This window comes from Varroa jacobsoni, unplaced genomic scaffold (assembly GCF_002532875.2).
Source record: "Varroa jacobsoni isolate VJ856 unplaced genomic scaffold, vjacob_1.0 scaffold_317, whole genome shotgun sequence".
Classification (NCBI taxonomy): Eukaryota; Metazoa; Arthropoda; class Arachnida; order Mesostigmata; family Varroidae; genus Varroa; species Varroa jacobsoni.
In genome coordinates, this window is record NW_019213219.1 from 280,621 (window position 1) to 304,639 (window position 24,019).

General features: G+C 43.1%; 2 long non-coding RNA genes across 2 annotated transcripts; one reads left to right on the plus strand and one right to left on the minus strand.

Moving 5' to 3' along the window:
- Positions 1 to 12,839: 12,839 nt before the first annotated feature.
- LOC111259294 (uncharacterized) lies at positions 12,840 to 17,995 on the minus strand. The gene is made up of 3 exons (XR_002679554.2): positions 15,823 to 17,995; positions 15,411 to 15,585; positions 12,840 to 15,049 (listed from the first exon to the last, which is right to left on the minus strand). It is a non-coding gene; the product is annotated as an uncharacterized LOC111259294 (long non-coding RNA).
- Positions 14,954 to 22,112, plus strand: LOC111259295 (uncharacterized). Its single transcript, XR_002679555.2, has 2 exons — positions 14,954 to 15,071; positions 19,747 to 22,112. It is a non-coding gene; the product is annotated as an uncharacterized LOC111259295 (long non-coding RNA).
- Positions 22,113 to 24,019: the final 1,907 nt, after the last annotated feature.

Genomic DNA, 24,019 nt, shown 5'->3' on the forward strand with positions numbered 1-24,019 from the left:
CGTTACGCTCACCTAACACTATCACGGATGTGAGCGACATCGGCGTCGGCGTTACCGGCAGCACATTCCGCGACAAAGCTTCAAATTTGTCACCCACCTTACTTTTTGCCTCGCCTTGCCCTGCCACGTTCTACCAATACTACGGGGGACTTTAGAACGGTAGCGCTTTCCGAGGCGCTAGCAGAGCATGTCGCGCATGTTTGCCTCACATTTTGAACACATTCAATGCCCTATTACGTATGTATAACAGATGAAAGTTCAAAATGTACAAAAGAGCATAATCGATACCGCTGCAGCCATCTTAACCTTTCTCACGACAATTAAAGCTCCTTAAAATAAAAAAAATTGCGGAAACAACAGGACGACTTAACTGTAAGACCTCTTGCTAAAGGAATAACATCACCAGAAAAACATAAAAAGCCGACACCAGAAAGCAATGAAGATTTCGAGGGAAGCTCGTTCCCAATGACACGTGGTCTCGCCAAAATTTACGTGTAGTTTACCGCGAACTCGTGTAGGTTTCTTGTCTATGCATTGGTTTTTGTAATAGGGAGGACATCTGATGGGCCGTTCAAAGGCAGGTAGACGAAAGGATGCGCTAATTTCTTACAGATACGTTGCGTAATAGTCCTTTGCAGCTCACTTTGCTGGCAATCTTTTGCGTAGCTCTCAGACGCCGGGCTTGCTATGCTAGTGTTGCCATTGCAAGAAAATTGAGCACCCCCTTGTTTCATACAAGGAGCGCAAGATAAGGGACGAAGATGACAACGGGCCTTATATATGCGCATGTCAACATACTATGCAAGCGGCAAACCTGTCTACGTCAATCTCGCCGAAGAACGAGTAGAAGGGTTCTATGGAGCGGGCTTCAAGCGCACGCGGAATTTCGAGCACGATAAAAGTTGAGAGAATCGACAAGCACTGCATTGCTGCTGGGAAAGCAGAAGCAAAAAGCAAGGGCAAAAAGATTGGAGCTCCGATCCGAACGTTGCAACTTCAGTGACTCATCTTTTTAATGACCGCTTGCATGCTATATCTCTACACTTGAAGGCTTTCAAATTATCATTTCTGATTGATAATCGGAGCAGTGGAAACAGTAGGCGTGTAACAGAAGCAAGCAAATGGTGTTCAACGGCTGTATTCTAACAGCTTTTTTACGGCAACTACACTGACGCAGCGAGTACCGCGTATGCTCATTTCGCAGGTCAATAAACTTTCAGTAAAAATACAAATCCACGCAGCCGTGTTGTTCGCTCAAGACGCGTAGATAGAAAATATTATGTGTTTTTGAAAAAATGGTTACGTTAGAACAAAGCAGCGACTCTGCCGATTATATAACTGCCTGTTACACAACCTCTTATTTAACACGACGATCGGAGCTGATGAGCTATTTATAAGTGTACGAAAATTCCTCATTGAAGTGGTCAATTCAACATTTGGTTTGAAGCCATATAATACCTATCACATCGAATGTAACAAATAGATTATGGTGTCCTTACATCACAGTCGATGACAAAGCAGGATTCCAACAGGATTGTGCCGTTATAATGAAACGAGTGAAAGAGAGAAAAAGTGAAAAGAACCGATATAGAATATTTACAGAATATGTTTACCATACAGTCTCAATCCGTACTATGTAAAATTAATTTACAGGACAGAAGCCAAGGTGTTTATTCATCTGAGTATCTACTGAAACGTGCAGCGTTCACTTAGCGTATAATATGTAAAATATTGATTTAATATATCCATTTAATATAATATATAAAACCTTGCTTTATAAAATTCCTTTATTTCGTGTAATTTCTTTTAGTCTATTACGTAAAACAGGACAGTTAGCGATATGTCTTTCTACGTGTTTCTTACTTTTTGGCCTAGCTGCATTCCGAATACCGATAAGTTTAGCAGCATGCAATGTTTACTATATCAGCCTTCCGAAACGTGCCGGTCCGATTCCAAGCCACGCCTCTCACCCAATGTTAGGACGTTTAATAGACGACACTTACCTCATGCCGGCTGCTTCTTCACTATATCCTAAGCCACCTTGCTCATGGCCTTCCGGCAGTTGTTTGTTGTTCCATATCCCCTTCACTTGTGACTTGACCGTCTTTGCGGCCAGCCGCTACGTACTGACCAAATTAATTTTTGGTCGTTGTGCCCTTCGGGACATTTAAAGTGCACAAAATACACGTTTGTGCTTGATGTATACCTGAATAAGGATGAAGTGAGTGTATTGGTGTTTCTGTCGCTGTTGAATTTCGGGGGTCGTGTGTGCAAGCAGTTAACGCGTAAAACGTTAATTGCAGAAGGCTGAGGATGTCCGCGTAAAAGACAGCGTGATACACAATGATATTACATTGTGTGTATTATGTAACCTTTCTGCTTGTAGTATTTAAACGCGAATAGTATTCTATCATCGATGCTTGATCGAAAACCGCTGCTTATATATATATACATATATATGGGGTGCGGGGAATTTCTATGATGCTTTGTTCTTAAGACTGTATGTAATTCAACAAAGTTTTCTACATATGCTACAGAGGTCACTCTTAAAGGACATAACTATTCAATATGACGCCCATTGACCAAGGTGAAGCTCCAATCCAGGACTTAAAGCACTTACTAGTCATATTTTTTTCTTTAACCCTTAAATAACTTTTAAATAGGCAGCGTATGTGAAAAAATGTAACTTGCTAAAGTGTTGTTCAAATGTCCTAAAAAAAATTAAATTTTATTTTGAGGGCAGGACAAAAATCCCAAAACGCAATAGATCAAAACCGTCGAAAAGTCTAAAGGCGTGCAAAAAAAGCAAAGAGTTTCAAAATGGCCAACCGTCTTGACTTACCTGAACAATTCGATCAATTATTAATAGTTTTCTTTCCATTACGATTGCTAATTTCTGTGCAAAAAAAATCGAGGTACATCAAAAAATGTTCCAAAGAATGCTTTTTTCGAACCTTCTTGACCTTAACCGTAGACTGCGAAAAAAAAAATAAGCTTCCAGTTTCGCTTTGATAAATGCGAAACGATTCGATGGTAACTGATCGTTGGTAAAATTCCGATAACGACGTGCTATTTTTTGTCATGATAAATCTGTTGGTCGGCTCCACCACGAATATTCAATGAGCCCATACTCGCGACGACAAAAAAGCCCGCTGAAGTCTACCCGTATTTAGACGCTGAACCCTGTGTAAATATAGGGACACAGTAAGTCGTTTGGACACTCCCATACCATTTCTGTTGCTGTCGACCAAACAAGGACGGTGTGCGTATGTAAGTGGTATTTCGAGTCCTCTCTCGAAATGAATATTGGATAATATCTGTGTTGACAACGGTCAGCAATGCGTGAAATGATGACGTTAAATGAAGATCAAGCCTCCAGCTGCTCCGTTGTTCCGTCGTCTTCATCGATTGTGAGTGGGTCATGCCTCAACAGAAAACGTATTGTCCGTCTCCCTCTCCTTCTGAGCCACAGAAGGTTCAGCTTAGGCTTTTTCCAGCGTGCTTCCGATCTCAGTTGGGTTTTGTCCAAAGCTCTATGAGAGGGTTAATTATATTCCTAGTACGGGGGAAACGCATTGCTATCGTATCATCGCTTTCGATGCAGTGTTAACAGCTGTTTGTTCTGAAAGCCCGATCCTCCCCAGTGTTAAACACAGATTACTCTTGCATAACCACTAGCACTTAACTACTACTCAACCTACCCTAGCTGCCGTTCAAACCTTAGTGGTAAGTCGATTCGAAGTCGCCCTTTTTGTGTGGTCACTCTCAATCTTTTCCTTCCATTCGCACTCGGATGGCACCACACTCCATATCTGATGACCTCGCAGCACTTCAAGCATAGTGCCGGCATTACTTATCTACGTCTGTCATACGCACACAAACGCAGATATATAGATAGAATCATATATTTGTGAAAGACGTAGTTGTGCCAGGAGGGCAGAACGTCGTAACAGAATGGCAGGAATAGGTCGACCATGCCAAGAACGATGGCAGAGTAGCGTGCTAGAAAATCTGCTGTAATACGTCTCGGACAAAAACCCATTTCTACATCTCTGAATTATAACAACGCAGCATTGTCGAATGGATATGGATAGGCCATGGTAAGGCGGATTTTGTGATGTCTTCACCCATTCGTGATGTGGTGTGAGTTTCACTTGTGGAATGGCTGTATGCGAGACATGTCGTGCACACTGGCCATGTGGCTTCGTGCGCGCAGGTTTGATTTCGAATATTCCGGTACAGAGGCTATGCTTTGTTCATTTTCACTACCGCTACAAGCACCACGACGTCTGACAATTACGTGGTGGCATCTGGGTTTGATTACTCCGCTACAAACCTAGCCAGTAGGTGAATATAAAGAAAAGGCAGCTAACGAAAGAGGCCGCTGATGATAAAGGGTTTCTGTTTCATCGGCGGGTTTCTTTTAGCTATACTATCTCCATTCGTTTGAGCCTTTCATCGCCTTAGGGTAGAATTCTAATTAGTAAGAGAAGCTAACCTGTTCCTACCATTTCGTTCGCCTCGTGGTGAGAACTCTGCCAATTTTTGCTCAGGTCCTTACGGTCATATCGGTACGAGCATACACTAGGCTTTCACTCTAAGGTATGGCATTCTACTCGTGACGAAAATACCTTGTTAGTGTGCCTACGTTGCGTTTGTTTCCCCCTGTATCTTTCCTTTTCTGGCTTACTCCTTTCATGTCTCGGAACCTGAACCCCTTTAGGAACATCGCTTGGCCTACGAGTTCGTACATACTCGTTATGTCGGACAACTGAAATCGAAAGCACGAGAGCCTGAATCTCTATTCTCCTTTCTTTTAAGTAGCATTGGCCTGATGACAACAGCCTGTCATCGCATCTATCACACATCCGCGTAAAATGAATGCGGCGTCGTGGCGGCATCAGTGACTGGCTTTGTTTACATCTGGATATCTATCTCTTACTTTTTGGCTCCCTTCCTGTGTAGTTCCTATCATTAGACATACATGTGCGACGAATATGGTAATACTACTATGACGGAAGGTGTATTAAAAGGCATGCGACTGGCTGTCCTGCATCCTCCACTAAGGAATGGCTACGGGATTACGAGTAGATGAGTCGAACCGGACACAACGACCGTCCATGAGACAGTAGCGATAACGGAGTACCGGTATTGATCTCTATGAGCATCATTGTCTATTCTGCGAAACACGCCGATAGGTAGATGGAGATGGCAAATGCCTTTTGTGGAGCGGAAAAAAGATAAATAGAGCGAGATTATTCTTGAAGAGCGCCAGACCCAGCGCAATTTGTTATGAGCTGCTTGCAGTAACTTGGTCACGCCGCCGGACGATCAGGTTAGAAGAGGGACAATAGCAGAGATACGTAAGAAATCATAGCCTACAAACCACATGTACGATTATACAGAGGAAAAAAAACTATGAATCAACTGTCTGTGCCTCTTATCGTCGGAACAACGGAAGAAGGAGGAAAACAAGATGAAGAATTCGATGGTGCGAATTGGTCGTGGCAATAGTAGTTGTTGTTGTAACGGCCGAAGTCGGAGCCGCGCCTTTAGAGACGCAGGCTGTCATCACTCGGACAACGCGTTGTCCTCATGAGTTCAACTAGAGGAAAATGCCGACGGGCGACTATCAGCTTGAATCTGAATGGCTCAACAATCACCTCCACATACATATATATATATTTCGTGAACAGAAAGTCATATTATCAATAGCGGAACCGATAGTAGACGTGATCCTGCTTTTGATGTGGAAAACTGAAGGTTCAGTATCCGATTATGCCGATGACGGCGGTTGTATTCTCAGAGTCAGAAACATCTGGTTAGAGCGTTCTGTGAACAAGAGCAGACTTAGTAATTACTCGAAGCCTTAAAAGTAGACAAACTGCCATCAAGATATCTTCCTCAATTTTGCAATTATTACGAGTTGTGACCTACTAAACCGATAAATGACAAAATTTATACTGCAGTCATTTTGACAAAAAGCCGGCAAAAAATGACAACAGAAATGATCACTTACCAGAAAGAAGATACAATAACGCCTAACCTTGCATCCGATGATCTGCGCTCTCCCTAATCATACTTAGAAAGGAACAACGGTAGTCTTCCAACAAATAAACACTGTGATTAATGTAGGAAGCGAAGAGTCTCTCCGTGGTTGTCAGCAAAGTCCGCTTGGTTCACTACTGCTATATCGTGTCGTTGTCGCCTGTCTTTGCTATAAAATTCGAATTCTTTTCTCGCCGCAGCCGCTCTTGTTCTTGAACGAAAATAAAGCGGCCCTGAGAGCAGTGACGACGCTGAAAGCTCTATAGTGAAACTAGTCAAAAAAAAAAAACGCTCAAGATGACGCAACAAACATCAGCGGAACTAAGAGGAACTAGAAGTGAGAAAAAGGCCAGAGCTGAAATGTGAAAATCGCGTCTGCCACCAAAAGATAACGCTTGTTCATATAGGGTACGGCGTAGAGGTCCGGTTCCGCTGGTTTCCTTCGAGCTGCGACCGTCGACTGAGCGAACACGATTAATTTGTTAGTTGTTGACACCGTCGTTTTCTGCATTGGGCGTTGCTGCTGCCGCAGGCGCCAAGTCGCGTAATGGCAGTTCGAAAAAATCGAGCTAGTGGCCCTTGCGGACTTCTCGCTAGGTTAAGCATCGAAACCTCCATTGACATAGCAATGGATAGGCACACTAAGCAAAGAAGGAGCCCGCCCATCAACAATTCGAAACAGTGGTCACAGACAACACTAAGGACACACAGAGAAAATGAGACCAAGTCGCTAGTTTGATGCCGATGGTTCTGTCCCACTAGAGTCTGTCTGTCTGAGGAAATTCTTTCAAGGAAATTTAGCAAAAAACTAGGGTGAAACTGCTAGAGAAGCTGGACCGAGCCGGAGGGTACTGGAAGACAGATACGTCATGCTTTAAAAGCTGCTGCTTAAACGGTTGTTCTGGGTTTAGGCCTTCTTAAGGTTTTTGCTCACGCTGTTCCTCTTTTTTTCATTCGGTCCCTCTCAGCTTTTTCGGGTGTCCTGGTTTGTTTCGAGCTTCCAAAATGAGCCTACGGCACAAAACGTTTATCGGCTAGAAACAACAACAGGACCAGCGGGAACACATCGACGTAACTGCAACGGGGTTCTGTTTACGCTTAGTAATATCAGAGGCAAGCACGAACGAGAAGCAATGCAGTCTTGCAAATAAAGATCGAGAATATTCATGTGTAGACCGAAAGAAATAAGAAGAGGCATGCACGGACCCGCGCAAGCCCAGCGTTTTAAAATGATCAGACTGTGCGCTGTCTGACAAATGTAGCTAACAGAGAGAGCTAAGGCTTCATAAACATGATGCCTGTAACAATAAAATAGCTCATTTAGTAGGAGGTAATTAGCTACCGTAATATAATTAGGGTAGCATTATTTCCATCTGTCAAATAAAAAAAGCAAAGAAATCATAACAATAAAATTAAAAACCATACCTCTCTCCTAATTAATATCACTGTCTGCCTGGGAGAATGCAGCACCTAATTTCGGAATAACGGACAATGATGACGCCAATATGATGACGTTTCATCATACTGGCTTATGCATCATTAGGCCTGAACAGAAATCTAGTCGCAAAATTCACGTCTATCCATCTGTATGATCTTTGCTGCGTGGATTAATCATCCAGAAACGACAAATTCACAACAATTCAGACGCCCACTTACTTCTCGTAAAATAGAAGTTTTCTTTTTATTAAAAAATAAAAAAGCAACTAGGCAACGGAGGCTATGCTCTGATACGTCCAGCGGCCTGGTCTACTCGACGTACTGTTTTTGCTTGATACGATTATGATGTCATACGGAGCTAGCTTTGGGAACTTCATATATCTGGGTTAGACATATAGTACGGTGTACGTAGTCCTAAGAAATCTATTTCGTTCTGTTGTGCCTTATGACTCTCTGTCTCAAGTAAACCACATGCGGCAGCGTGATTAGAAATGATTACAGAAACCGAATCGCTGGCTGCTGCAGGACGACATAGGCTACCGTGGGGCGTATGGATGAGCAAGCCCCGCGTAGCCCGTTTCAAGGCACGTTGCTGTTATCTCAGTTTTTGTCTCAAGTGAACGACTATAAAGTTGCATGCATGCTCTTTTTCGGCCTGTTTTGCCGCACCGCAAATCACCGCGAACGTCCGGGACTTCGGTCCAATCGAATCAATCCGTAAACGGCTGGCATTAATAAGATATGTAATACTTCAAGAAACTCAAAATTCGAAGATAGACTTGCATCAAGCAAAGCATCAAGCCAGTTTCCGTGACCGTGCACGAAATCGGATGAACGTCGTGCGTTGCACGATTGGTATCGAATTGGATGCAGAGATCATTATGTAGCCGATAATACTGGTGGTAATAGCCCCTTTATGATGTGAATCTAAATGACGGACTTCTGTCATCATTTTGTCATTGTTTGCATATGAGACATCGCGTGATGAATTACGTATGAAACCGATGAGATTTTACAGATTTTCCTAAATAAAAGCTTTTGGACTTAAGGGCGTCGTCTGTGGGAGTATTTTGTTTTCGATAATTTGTTTTTGTATTAAGAATTCTCCTAGCTGCTGATAATTTGATCAAATCATATACAACACATTATCGTACTTATAGTAAGTAAGAATGAAGAAAAATTTCAATGGAAAAATATATTGAAAACATGTTTGCTTGGCACACGAAGCGCAACGTTCACTCTAGCCGCTTGTGTTTGATACCCTCCTATTATGCAATGGAATATATTTGTTATCATTATTATTATTGTTATTATATTCTATCTTTCAACACGCTTTTGTCATTGTGAATAGCGTTTTTGATAGTTCCCATTGCAATCGTTGATTTTCCCTAAGTACGTTCCCTAAGCGACGCATTGGCACAATCACCATATGCTTGCCTCCTGTGTCTCCGCTCACATATAAACACTCAATGTTTCTTTTTTAATTCGTTTGTATGGTTTTACGCATGTATTGCTATACAGATAAGTGTGCTTTTGTCGTCACGATTACCACCAGCATTATTGCTACTGCACAGGTGCTTCACTTCCAAACCACACAGTTTAGTTGCACAGATAAATGATGTACATGCCAGCAAGATATCGCCTGTTTTTGTAATCTACTCTGTTAAAGGTGGTATGATAATGCTCAGGGCTTCATTTTGCTTTCAGCTGCCACTGCTGCTGCTGCTGCTGCTGCTATTACTGGGGCTGGTTCGCCTGTCCGCACGCAGCCAGCTCCATACTGTTTCAAACACATGCATAGATGTGGGTCCAGATAGCAAAACTACACATGGTCAATATACTGATGCCATGCCTTAGAACCTTATTCTCCTTCTATTGATATTTTCGGCTGTTACTTTTGTGTTTCGCGTCTATACGTTCCGACGTTTCTGTCGTCGTATTAAAGATACATCATTTTTTTCTAACACTAATCAGTAGAGAAACGCGATTGCTTGATTTTCAGCTCAAATCCAAGTTAAACTAACAAAGCAAAATACGTATACAGACTCATAAGGTGTATTCAGTTGAACGCGGATCTCTGCATTCTCTCCATATGGATCTATTAGCGACCGATTTTTTTAAAGATCGCCCGTTCGGGCTTATCTGTCCTTATGGGCCATTCCATCGCGCAATGACTGTTGTGCGACAATTGATTCCTATTTAGCTATAATTGTCGAATAATACTAATGGTGAACCGAAGTATCGCAAAGCTAGATAGAATACGAAAATAGAGGCTCAAGAGTCTTGCGTATATCTTACTAAGAACGGAAATCTGCATGATTTTTATTTTCGTATTCGGATCCGCCACGACAGCCTTGTGAGCTGGATTACATCGGCATAAGACAACTACTTCTCATACCCCACCCCCCATACATCTTAGAGAGTTAATCTTCATTGATATGAGCGATTTTACGAATTGTCCCTCGTAGCCATGGTTAAAAACTATCAAACATGCTTATGGTACTTTACTGTTCCTCGAAAGGTGGCTCCAGAAATGCGCCTGAAGGATTTTATGAAAATAATTCTTCAACTTGATATCGGCTAAGTACGTTTCCGCATCTTTTCCATTACAGAACATATTGATCACTTAGTTTAGGATTAAGAACTTTTACGATTGAAGAGCAATACATACTCAATTGTACCCGACAAAAGTTCTCAGTACCCGACAAAACATTTAAATTCTTTCAATGTTCGACTGTGTATGTGTATGTACATCTACCATTATTAACTAGTGGTCCAGGTTTGAAACTGTTTGCAGACACAGTTCGTTTCGTGCAGGGGGCTAGCCGTATAAAGCAACGTCTAATAACAGTGTCGGTCGTAAAAATCAGATCGTAGACGAGTAAGTATATAAGACTCATTTAGCTCGGCTTTAGCAGTCGCCCCCTGGATTATATCTGGATATCTGCTGGCAAGGGATCTTCTCAATTCTGTAACGGTGAAGCAACAATGTTCCGCCTGTTCGAACATGCATCTGTCGCCCACATTCGAGACGCAGTTGCGATTGCTTTTGTCCGAGTGCTTTGATCGCAAACCATCTATTGCAATCGATCTCGATAGACCGTCACACAAATGAATAGTCATGGGCCTATAAGAAGATCTGGCGAACGTTTTGTTAACGGCTTTCGTGCGTCAATAAGTATGAGAAGTATCGCTCAGGTATCACGCATCACGCGCCCATATATACATTACTACCGCTTATTGAGGCTAATAGGATGATAAAGGTGGTAAAAGTGACGAAAGGTCGTATAGGAAATGATTAACACAACGACACAAGACCACCTAGCTACCCGATTCGTTTTGTTGCGACAGATCCCGCCACCCGGAAAGTCGTGCCGTACTGCCTCCCCACGGAGCTGTCACGTCCTGCATTGCAACGCGAACGGTGGAGTGAGTATATCAGGACTAGAAGCGCGAACGAAAACGACGCTCGTAACTGAGCGTCATCCTAGCGACGACGGTGGAGGCGACCCCAGACGTGATCAGCTGTATCTTCGCAAAAACAAAAAGCACTGCGACAGATAGAACGTGAGCCAGAGATAACGGGCTAGAGAAAGTAACGAAGGACAATAATGAGAATGACATGTTGTGACGAGAGTAATACTACTGATAGTCTCGTCCAATACGCATATAAAAACTGAAAAATACGGAAGGATCCGCGACTCCTTACACATAGGCGTCGCGGACTTACTTACTCGAATTACAAATGATAAACCTACGTCCAAATCGACGCGAGCTGCGGTTGAGTCAAGAGGTTTGACACACGATGAATACCGCACGAAAACGAGTTTCATAAATAAGCACCCAAAACATCAGTGATAAGCGTGCTACAAGAAGCCCTTCGTTCACATATTGTTGGCAATTTACGAATCCCGTGGATCTACCTATGCGGGACTTGTTAACCAATACATCGTAATGCAGCGAACTTATGTTGCCGTTTATGGCTTCAGTTTATGCATTAAATATATGTCAAGCACAGTTATATATTGTTTAAACAATAAACATAATAACATTATATAACGAGTGTATCTTAAACAATTCGTTACATACATGTCACAGATATGCACGGACTATATATGAAACTAAATTAGCAGTACATTCTCAGTTTCATATGTCGTGCCGCACGATGTACTGATCTGTTTGAGATGCAAGTGTTTAGACGAAACGTACATAGTACAAGACAATACTGTGTTGGTACCGAGCGTATATTTCGTTCGATATTTGTGATGATAATACCGCCGACATACTGACGCCCACTATCTTAAACGTTCTTATTAGAAGTGTACAATATATCATATCTTGCACGAAGTACGCATTCAAAATAGATCCACAAACATTAGAATGGTCCCTGTTCCTGTGCTCGAGTCCTACGACTAACAAACGTATGTAGATCGACGACGTGTCTGGATCGAACGAGGACCCACTGGCAGAGAGACGTCATCAGCGGTAATGCATATATTAAATGACATTAAGTAAGCATCGCGTCAAATGCCACAACTGGCCGTGTCTCCTGACGATACTATCGTTTCATATCACTAGCCTTCACCTCAATATAGACAGCACGCTCGCCCTTTAAGCTATGGTGTACTTCTATGACTCTCTTTAGGACAACAAAAGTGTGATTTGGGATAAACAACTCAATCAAAATTTTGCTAGAGAGCATTCTTCTGACGAGCAAAGTAGTGTATTATCGGTCACGTCCTGCCGTAAAAACTCCTGGTCGTCTACAGATCCCCTATTATTTTGGACAGTGAACTTTATATATAGTAGTGAGACATGCTGCCTTATTGTCTATTTCATCGTTTTACTGGTTTGTGAGCGAAAGAAGGCCTGCGTGACGTATCACCACTGGGGGCACGCTGTTTGGGAAGGGGGCATCAAATAAGCAAGCAAAGCAACCAGCCTGGACGAACTCTACAGGAAGCTAGGACGTCTGATCGATCATACGAATGTCAATGATAGATCGAGCCACATGTTTGCAACCAGTCTGAAGGGGTAGTGCCAGCAGCCCCTCGTGCTTTCTTTCTACGATTGTTTAGAGCAGATGATACTTTTCGACGGCACAACTTAGCCCCTGCCACGTTCGTTGGCGTCCATTGCCCTTGAATCTAGAGACACAAAATAACACACGAGCAAATTTCCATCCACGCTCTCATAAAGTCCATTTGGTTACATTTCATTTATTGCATACCTACTCGTGCTTGTGAAGACTACTACATATTACAAAAGCATAAAGATTCGCACACTCACTAGAAACTGGAAGAAACTTATCCACCGTCTGAATAGCGTATGCGAAACAATAAAAACAACCAGAGTAAGCTGTATTATGGTTATATTATAGATGACGTAGAAGGATGAGACGAGGAGCGTCGTTGACAATTTAGTTGATGTTGGTGTTCCTATAGCAGCAATCGCATCCCGGACAGAACTGAGCAGACCGTATTATGGTTACATAGACAGATATGCATGCATGTGCAAAGCTGCATTGACTCCGGGATCGCTGCGATACACTGCCCTTGACTTCATCAAATACGCTTCGTTCTGCCATCATATTAATATGCCAAACGACGGAGGCAGTTACGTCGTACTGCCAAACGCAAGGGTGATAGTGAGATTGCCGTGTCGGTTTACGACCTATGACGTGACTCGGTGCAGCTACTGCCGATGCGTTGTCTTCAGGTGGGGGGGTTTATAGCTGAGGTCTATGACTTCGCCGGGAAAATAGGCATGCTCGAGCCAGCCGACACAAGCAGCTTTGTACGTCGAAGCCCGCATACTGAGAAGGGTTGCCATCAGCAATTAGCCTTAGAAACGTAAACACTAGCGAAGGCAAACGTATAAGAATCATAAATAGCAAGCAAAAAAAAAGCAAATCTTAAATTTCGTTGTCGCACTTGCTGTTGCTTGTATAGCTAAGGTACTTGGTTCTCGACTGTATAGCAGTATCTAGTGAAATACAATGACTAGTCTTTCTCATCCAAAGAGGTTTAGTTTAGAGGGGAATAGCCAACTCATCTTCAACGATGCCCACATACTGTCTCGCTAATGCACCGCTATGCCTACAATGGTCTGCCGATGTCACGGAACACACAGATCCACAAAAGGGTCAAGTGAGATCCATTTCTAGATCAGCTGCAAATAGAATGAATAAAAGATGACACTCATGCACGCTTAGCAGCTGGACGATTGTTGTGTTACGTCGTATAAAAAATGTGCACGCTCTGTTCGTGGATCTTGTACGCCGTTCGCCTTATCTGCGAATCTAGCTCGTTAGCTATCCTTCTACGCAGTGAATGTGATCCATTGATCCAGTAATTGAAATCTAGTTGAAACGTTCCCTCTACGACGCGCACGTCTGTTCTTTTCGTGTCCTTTTTCGTCGAAAACAAGCATACGTTCTCAGCCAATCGTTCCCTCTACTCGGCATTCACGGAAATGGTCGTCTCCTCTGCCCCTTTACACTGACTGGACTGTGTTCTATATAGATAGACATGTTTATTTGTAGCTACATTGGCCAGACCGAATGATGGTCCTTGAAAGGTGCCTTCCCTCTAGACACACAACTCTCCCTTCCCGCTTAGTACAAGACTGATTCCGTTGTTTTGACGGAACCCAACAAAATAGCATCCTGTCACTTTACGTTTATGATCAACATATCGAGTCGAGTCGTTCTGATAGTAGCCCCTTGATAACACTGCACGATATCGCTCAAAAAAAGCGCCAATTAAAAGTAATTGTCCAATTTCCCTTTCTAAGGTCTTTCTATCGTACATATGGCTGGCGATCTCTTTGCTCTAAAAGAACATCTGCGAGCGTCGCGCCTAAGGCTTAAGGGAAGCTTTACGTGCACCCCTTGATGCGTAGTCATAGCATCGAACAAAGGTACCCCGCAATATCGGTAGAACAGTCCTATCGCCTACAAGTACGCATGTGGTGACCAGCAGCAACCTCTAGTGCGCTATCACATCATGATACTTTTTATTCTGGACAAGTTGCGGTTCAAAAGGTGTCTTGAGCCTGGCGACTGGTGTCAGCGGTGCGATCCCATGACCCGCGGCATCAATAGCGGCAGTCACCCTGGAAATAGAAGTCGCTGAAATATGAGTCTAGCCGGTGACAGCTTGCTTTCCTGACACAGGCCTCTGCCGCCTTGCAGGCAGGGATTCTGCTTTGAAAAACACGGGATGTCGGCAGCATGACACGTCGAGCAAACATCGTAATCGTCCCACGATTGTATTCTGTCTGGTATCGTCTTTAGCGCCGTAACAAGTGGTTTAACTGGAACGTTCAAAAATGGACACGATTTAAGGCTAAACTTGTTGGATTCTGTTTTCGCATCGATACTGCCTCGTTTATTGGAAATAAAGTAATCAACGTCTAGATGAAATGATCACCGTATAGTAACATCGGCGTGGCGTTTGCTTGCTTAACTTACTTTTAGCTCTTCGTTAATGTTGAGCGAAGTTCTAACTTTGGTGCGACGGAATTTGTCGACGATTTCAGGACAGTAACTTACATAGCCATACTGCGCGAGCACAGAGCATTAGGTCAGTAAATAAGTGATGTTGCTTTCTTTTCCTATGCCCAATTGTTATATTTAACTCCTCACTGTTTGTTTTCTTTTATAATTTACTTTGCTTAATTGCTAGCCTAAGCTATCTTCAATTATCAGTCCCATTTTGTGTATGCACACCCAGTGCTAAAGTTCTTTATACTTGATTTCGTTGAGTTTCTGATTATTGCCTCGAACCAGTAGCTACACAGGCTGTACCATTGCTAGGCTCCAACCCTGACTAAGCTGTAACAACAACTAAGTCCCAAAACCAAAAAAAAAGCGATACCAAAGAGATTCAAAAAAACAACAAAAAAAAAGCCAAAATGCTCACATTAGGTACTTGGTTTACTCTCACCGATGAGTCTCTATGCAATGAACGATTGTTGGTGATGATCACCCGGATGATATTGCTGATACAATATATACGCTGGCTATAGGCGTTATTCTAGCTCGATCCTGTTTCTTCGGAATGACGTAACGCGGACAGCGACAGTCGGCGGCATACGCTAAAACAACAATAAAAAGAAACAACAGGTAGGAAAACGACTAGAAGCTCGCGTTGCGAATGCAACAGGAACTAGTAGTAGGCGGCCTGCCGAGCACTGTCGAGTATAATAGTGTTCAAAGTGAAACAAAATGACGTTAGCATATATGCATCCGATAGGTTCCTTTGATATTTCGTTACTTGGATTTCGTGGTTCACACTTCTGGGCGCGTGTCGCACGATACCTATAGAGATTTACTTTTAATCGTTTCTGGTGACGTTCCCGCTGCTGCTGTTGCTGGGCCGTTTCCTCTGATGGGCTGTCTTTCGCCTTTGACAAACAACAAAGTGGTACGCTCGCATGGTGATCGATGAAGAACGGCGATCACAGTCGTATACGAATATATGGCTGTAGTTCACCGCCTGTTCACAACTTTAATCTCTCTCCCATAACAGGCCGCAGTTTAGGAAGAAAACTCACGAGAGCAAGCGGCAGAATTCGAGAGAGAGAGAGAGAGAGAGAGAGAGAGAGAGAGATGGAAAAGCGAACGAAGCTGGGTCTTTACCGGCACATTTCTGCCCGCCTCTGCGTCTTCGAATTCATTAGGAGAAGGAGGCTGCCGGAGAAGCTGTGGCTGAGTGAGTAAGCCTCGAGCGGGATAGGTCACCAGTAGGCGAATGTTGTCATCAGTCATACAGGAAAACATCTTGTTGATAGCTGTGCCTGCAATAACGCCCTAGAGGTGTTCGCGCTAGCCAATAGCTGTCTGCCTCGATGAGCAGGCAAGGTATGGCCTGCACATGCTGAGGATAAACCATACGCATCGTCGTTTCTAATCATGGACATTGAACAGGGGGTCGACCAGGCTGGCGGAAGGAGTAGAGAGCCGACTGGAAAATGTGGTCTTGGAAAACCTAGAGAAATTGCTATAAATACTCTGGACTTCTTTTTTCGTCTGGTGTCTTCTTCAGCTTGTAGTGGGGTCTATACGGGGCCTTTGGTATTACCACCTTAAATCTATGTTAGATGTCTATGGAATGGTTATCCCAACCTCATGTCGGAGTTCCCGGTTTTCATGTCCTTCTTGTTTTGTTTTCTTGTGTGTACGTACATTCAGTCTGGGCCATATCGACTGAACAGTTGCTTAGCAGAGCAGGTGCTCTCTTGTACTAGATGAAACAAAACTGAAATCTCTGAATATGGCTGCCGCAGCAAATAGGAAGTGTAGTTAACATCTGAAACCGTTGTCGGAAACGCGCCGTCTGGAGGCGTCAGCAGCGCCGTACAACGCGGTTTCGTAGTTAACGGTCGCTCTTGTTTTTCTACATGCTGCCTCTAGCGCCACTGGCGTTCAAAATGCAGATATCTACTTCGGAATGCCAGCGGCCCTGATAGAAGATATTCTCGTGATACATCGGCAAAACGATGAGCAGACAGCAGCAGGTCAACTCTAAGTGATGCCACCTAGACTAATGACACGGCTACGTGATGTGCCCTCGCGATAGTAGTATTCGAGCTTCCGTTATTTTTCTAACGGACATCTTAGGCAAATATGAGATGACAATATAAATCACGCTTAGCAGTACCAGCGAACAACCAGCCGTCGACCAGAAGGTGGCTAGCATAGATGGCATGTCTGTTGCTATTACTTCTCGGGACACGATGGGTCGAGACACCCTTGTTCGACTGCCTGTCGGTATCCTGGAAGAGCGCGAAGAAGATCGAAAACTTCGTTGCTGTCGTTATCACTGAATATAGGAACTCGTTTACAATATGTATTGCCAGTCATCTATCAGAAAAGCTGAGTCTGTCACATTTATATTGTAAGCTGAACGATATGAATCGCTTTGTTATTATTTCACATATGATGCTAAACGATATAGATATATGACAGTAATCTTGCTACACGTTACAATTGCAACTGGTGTGATGTGAGTACTACTTACTATATTTACCCTGAAACACTGGGCAACTGGTCGGATATATTTGCCAAGGAAAAAGAGTAAAGATTATTAGACCCCGTAGGGAGGAGTAGATAGCATTTAGCTATTGTTAACTGGACAGTATTTAGTTGAATGTAGAAGTCTCAGACGTTTCGCGTAACGAACTCAATATTATGCCCTTAAGAAAATCGGTATATGGGATATTTTAGCGTATGTTTCACAGGATGACATCTATAAAGAATAAAATGTAGGACCAGCAACAGATTACACATCTAAGTAAGTAACTTGTATCATCTTCATAAGGGAAGCAGAGTATTAATGGTAGCAGAGTATTAAGGTTCCCTATTGCGCGTAATAGAACAATAACAGTAAGACTTTTTAACTTTTGACCAACTTGCCAGTTTTAGGTAGTATTCTAGGCATTCTTAGTAAGCATAGGAGAGCTGCTAAAGATCTATATATTGCCCTAATAATAACAGCTTATCTACCGTATAGACAATAACCCTATTTTGTTCAGTGTTTTGAAAAAAATTGCTTTCCTTTCACAGTTAGTTTATGCGTAGCCCGATAGATTTGCATTCTATATGCTTGAGACTTTCGCGTGACGAAGTCGGCCCCGTCACTTTTAGGACGCACTCTATCCTCTCTCATGTTGAAAACTGTTGTAGGTCTTGAGGCTGGTTGCAGAGGGCGCTCGAGAGACTCGCACAGAGAGCCTTATCGACTCAGTGGCCTCGCCAGGAAGCGCTTAAAGTGCTTGTCCTAACGGACTTAGCTAAGCTGTCGTGTATTTGACTTGGTGCCACGATGGCTGAGCGCTTTCGCGAGGGTCGGCATCACAGCTATAAAGCTGGACCCATTTGCTTTTTCTTTTTTTTTTTTAGCTTTTTAAGAGGCTAAATTGCGAATAGTGTCTTTCAAGGGCAGTTGTTGATTGAACTTAGTGTATGTAGGTTCATTAGCAGGCATTGTTTTCTCGATTATAGATAGGGACAATCCTAAATATATTCTTGGAAGGCTGTACTCACTGTGACATAATCTCGTATTTCGTGGAACTTCCACTTTTGCCTTGCGGGTATCCTCCAACCGTCTACTGATGGACGCAGATCAGAGCCTGCGAGTGATATTAAGTAATTTTATATATCTAAGATTTACTTTTGATCTAAGGACTGAAGATTATCAGGAGCAGGTCGGGCGTGTTCAGTGCCCTAGGACGGAGTACTTGAGACCAAATAGCATGCTCTACTTTAATAACCTCTTCAAAGCAAGCTTAAGGACCGTCGTACCTACTTCTGTGAACGTTGCTGTCTTTAAAGAGACAATTTACTCTAAAAACAGACGCTCTTCTACTTCATTGATGGCGGCCTGGAAAACAACTACATTGTCTGTACGATGCTTAGTGGACGGCAAAATGTATAAAGCATGTTACATTGCCAATAGTCATTTATAATTAGAACTTATTAATATAGAAGGCGCAGTGATTTTTTACGATCGCAGATAATTTAGCTGAATGATATAATCAGTGTAGAACAGCTTGTTGGAATCTCGAACAGCCAACGACTTCCCCTTCATAAACGGATCAGCTAAAAAGCAAGCTATCTCACGACGCTCAGGGTAGTAAGTGGCGTTTAGTATGAATCAGTGAAAGCAGAGGAGTAACGTTGTTCGTGAGTCAATTACGTATAGAATATATGAAGTTGCGGATATGGGTAAAGAAACAAGGAGACAGAGAGAGAGACAGACAGACAGATGACTAGCTGACACACAAGTTGATCTTCATTTTAATATAGTGATAAAGCAGTGTCACGTTGGACATCTTCAAGTCACCGTTGTTCGTAACGCTCTGCATGCTAATGCATTATGTTAATAAAGACACCGATCTGCTACAACGACGGCCACAGTGTCCAGGTTTCACTTACTATTATGTTGATTATGTGAATACGTGCGCCTCACATCGCTCTATATGTATAATATACAACGAATAAGGTCATCAAGAGATGAAAAAAACGAGTTAAAGGGGCAGAGTAAAGAAAAGCAGCGGCGAGGTCTCTCATAAGTTGACAATGACGGCAATGGTGACTACTTATTTATGATAAATTCACGAAGATGTTCCCGAGAATGATTTATATACATCTAATACGTCTTTTTTTTTTCTGTTGTATCTTTTGCTACTTTCTATTTCTCTGTATTTCTCCCTTCGGGTTTAACATCGTCACTGTTTTCATGCTCTGCTGTTCAGAATGAGACGGCGGTCCACTTCGTACACGACGACAGGCCTGCGCAGGATGCACAATCTCCGCGAATTTTCGCCTGACAGCCGCAGGGCATCGATGAGTTCACGCACTCCAGGAACTCTGTCGCTTGCTTTCCTCTCTCTTTTCTAAAAAACAAAAAGCTAAAGACGACAGCAGCAGCAGCAGCAGCAGGCGCTCCACGACGCCCGGCTCGAGCCTACCACGTCCGAGCCACTTAACAGAAGCAGGCCACGCAACATCAGCATGAGGAACGAGAAAAAAGAGGGCCACAAAATACAGCTGAGCTAAATCCTCACAGCGAGTGGCCTACGAGCGACAAAAGAAGTTCAAGGCATAATAAGAATAGGCGAAGAATCACAAAAAGATCTAGCAATCCTCGTAGAAGCAAAACGGCCGCAGAGTCATCCATCCACGCACACAACAAAACGTATAAATAAATAAAGTTCTCATGTAAAATTAATGCGCACCACATGACGTCGGCCATTCGTCAGACGACTAGAGAACACAAGGCCTAACTGAATCACACAATTTTAGCGGAGCCGCCGCCGCCGCCGACGAAGGTGAAGTGAGTCAACGGCGAAGAAGCCAGCGGGTAATGAAAAAACAACACAGAATAGACAAGCGAAAATGTATAATATAATGGAGGGTACACCATGTAAGGAACATCGATAGAGACATATCTATGTTGATCGTGTACGTTGATTTCCCAGCATCGTCGGCGGCGGCGGCGGCGCAGCGACATCGACGGAACGTAACAAGCACGAAATAATGATGGCAGGACTGCAAAAGAAAAAGTGAGAAAAAATAGAAGTTGCAAAGAGAGAATTAGAAAGAAAATAGATAAACCGCATAGTAACAGATCGAGCGGATACGCACCAGAAGTAGGATGCGTGTCGATAAAGGTCGGACATAGCAACGATGGCGACGACAAACGGTATTACGCAGTGCTCTGTCGGATGCGACGCCGGCCGTTGCAAGATGGTGGTGATGTGGTTGCTTTTGCGCCATCGTATGTCCACTGAATATTAGTATATGCGGACCGCTAGGCAGATCTAGCCTAGAAATATGGCGCCGGGTACTTCAGCTGATGTATCCCCTTCTAGCTTGCGTCTCAGATATTATGTATTCGTTGTTCAAAACGCATGAAAGAAGCACTGATAGCACGAATCAATGCGCGTTTTTGATTCGAGACAACTCGACATATAAAAATCTAGAACATCAACTTTGACGAGCAGGTACGATAGCGGTCCGATTGTCCGCTTCCATACAGCTAATTTCTTACTCTACTGCAGATGACAATGGATGGACGGACGGACGGACGGATGAGTAATAGACATGTTCAAGCGAATTTTTCAACCTTCAGTAGTTTGGTAATATATTTTACGTTTTGCAAGCTTCTTTCTTCTTCTTTACTTACAGAGTTAAATCGAGCTACTTGAATTTAGCACGAACTGGGGGGCTTAAGGAAACGACAACGAAATAAGGGACAAAGGTATGATCACCCTAAGTAACCTTAGATGCGATTGGAACAGAAAGAGCTTGCTTGAAGAAACTTGGCATTCTATATTCATAAATTTAAGACTTCCGGGAAACGTGCCACCATGCCATACAAGCAATACTGGATATAGGTGGCCAATGGGAGTTCATTTTTTGATGTCTTGACGATGGCGAACTGTTTGTGTTTGGCGAAGATGTAAGCGTTGGCACAGAAACAAAAAAAAGGTCATGCGTTAGAAACCTCGGCCACACTTTAAATGCGTGTCCTGAAAATACATACAGAGATTAGAAATAGCAGGGACCCGCAATAAGTTTGGGAAGCGCTTAACTGCACTTGTTCTCACTGAGCGGCAACTCTAATAGAACTATCTCCTTCGAAATACGTTGATCCAAACATTGTTCCCCACAGCACGAGGCACTACTTGGATCAGCGGCATTTTATCATCTACAAAGAACTTGCTAGTTACGCTCGATAAAAAGATGAACTCTTCTGTCTTGTCGACATGGGCATCGAGTGGCGACGTACGGCAAAAAACACAACCTAATTCAATATATACGGGATAGATTTTTTAAATGTGTTTTTCACTTCTGCTGATTCCTAACGACAAAATCATTTAAGAATTAGAGTTTTTAATACAGTTGCTCGACTTGGCCATAATGAATCATTGGGCGCGTGAACAGCCAAAGACACAAACAGAACCACCTTCCGTTTGACTTTTTTTGCTACTGACAGCACCGTTTGTACTATATGGAATATAATAAAACAAGGCGTACAATGATGAACTCTAACGTGATTGCGATATCTTATCGTGAAGAAAAACAAACCAGTAAAAAAAAAAAAAAAAAAAAAAAAGCTTTGAAACGGCTTGTACGACGAGGTTCTATGTTGTCAACATGTAACAGCCGTAAAATCGTATAAGGTGCGAAGCAGTTCTTACGGTATCTGCTGTTAGATAGACTGTATCGAGAATGTGCGTGTTACATATAATTGGTAATCTGCTTGCAAAGATAACGATATATGTTTCTGAATATATAATTTGCTCAGTCTCTCTCAAGTGTTTGTTTTTTTTTTTTTATACCGACATGTGCAGTAGTATTTGATGTCCGTTAATGAATAGGGCGTGCACTGGAAAGATTCCACTTGGCCAAAATATCTGGGGACCTTGTGAAGTAATTTTGAAATAACACACCTTCCAGTCATTTTTCTAGCGACACGGTAGCGATCGTTGTCACGATTGCGCCTATTTTTGACACAGGCACAAGCGCGCTATAGGCTTCACTAATTACTGCGACCGACTTGCTCATCTTGCTGATCAATAAAGTTCGATCAAGAGCAACGTCTCTACGGGGCCAGTACTATGTGGAAAACTATACTGTAGATCATATTCTAGCAGTGCAGAAAAACGCAGACAGTAGCGAGCAGATTTGCGTTATTTATAGTAGAAAATAGATGGAAAAACCGGTGAGAAGAGGAGAGCGCAACCGTGTGTGCGGTGCCAACCGTTGTGATTCTATCGATAATGCCGTATCTAGGTCTTTACGGACTGTAGCAATAATTTATAATGCTTGTAGTTGTATTGGGTGGCAGTGACAAAACCAGAAATCGGGTAGAGGGCTTGGCTTGCATCAAATGAAATTTTTGCATTGATTATTGCCACAGTTCAGGAAAATGGAAACAGACTCAGAATGTCATCGGCAGGTCGCAGCAAAATCGAAGGGCGACCAGTGTAAACGTGACGAAAAGGGTGTGAGAGCCTGAAAGACTTCCAGTTCTATATGCTGCGGTGTTACAACTGCCCTTAGCTGCATTATATATAAGAGTGTGTTTCCTTCATTCGTTTTCATTAGCGTCCTCTTACTAACATGAACTTAGGCAAAAAAGACAGGATAGAATAGACCGAATGAAAGTGAATACACAAGTATAAATAGGGACATACACATAGACACGAAATCGAAAAAAAAACACAGTTTCAGCACATAGCGGGAAACACTTATATATATATATATATATATATATATATAGGGAGAGAGAGAGAGAGCAGTGTACAGCATGGCGAAGGGAGAGAATGCCAAAGTTTGAAAGGCTCGCGTACAAAAACGGTAGAGTGTACGTCTTCTACGTTCACAGGTGATGCGAAGAAACAACGCCGCATATAACTATGTATATTCGTATCTACACATCCTATCCACTCAGTTCCACAGGCCATAAAATGGGAAATAAAGATAGCAACAAACGATGAAAACATTCACAGTATAGCCGCAGTGGTATTATCCTACGACCAGCCGCTGCAATACGGGAAACGCATCGAAAGACTCAAGCCAAAGTGAGAATATCTGTGTTTGTGTGAGTGTCTACAGAAGACACAAAGAGCGACAGCAGAAGATCACAAGAGGTGAAGATGCTTCGCCATCACAGGTTATATTAGTGGAACACTTACTTTGTTCGATGAAGCAGAAACGACAGCCATTTTGAAGTAACGAATTGTCGCGGACCGCAGCGGGCATATCGCCCTGTTCCACCATGCATCCTGTTGTACTGATATAATAGTACAGCCGATGTTAACTGCGCGATTGCCAGATCGACAGCCATGCGATTGGTCGCCGGCAATCGAACACAGGCCGCGACAGCAGAACCGAATCGCCCCTGCTTAGCTTAGAAATCTTGGCGATATCCCGATAGAGGGTTGCAGCAGCTGGTCGCAAACCTGTACAGAGCTTGAGACGGCGACGAGCATGGAGCGGCACGCAAGCTGCCGTAGG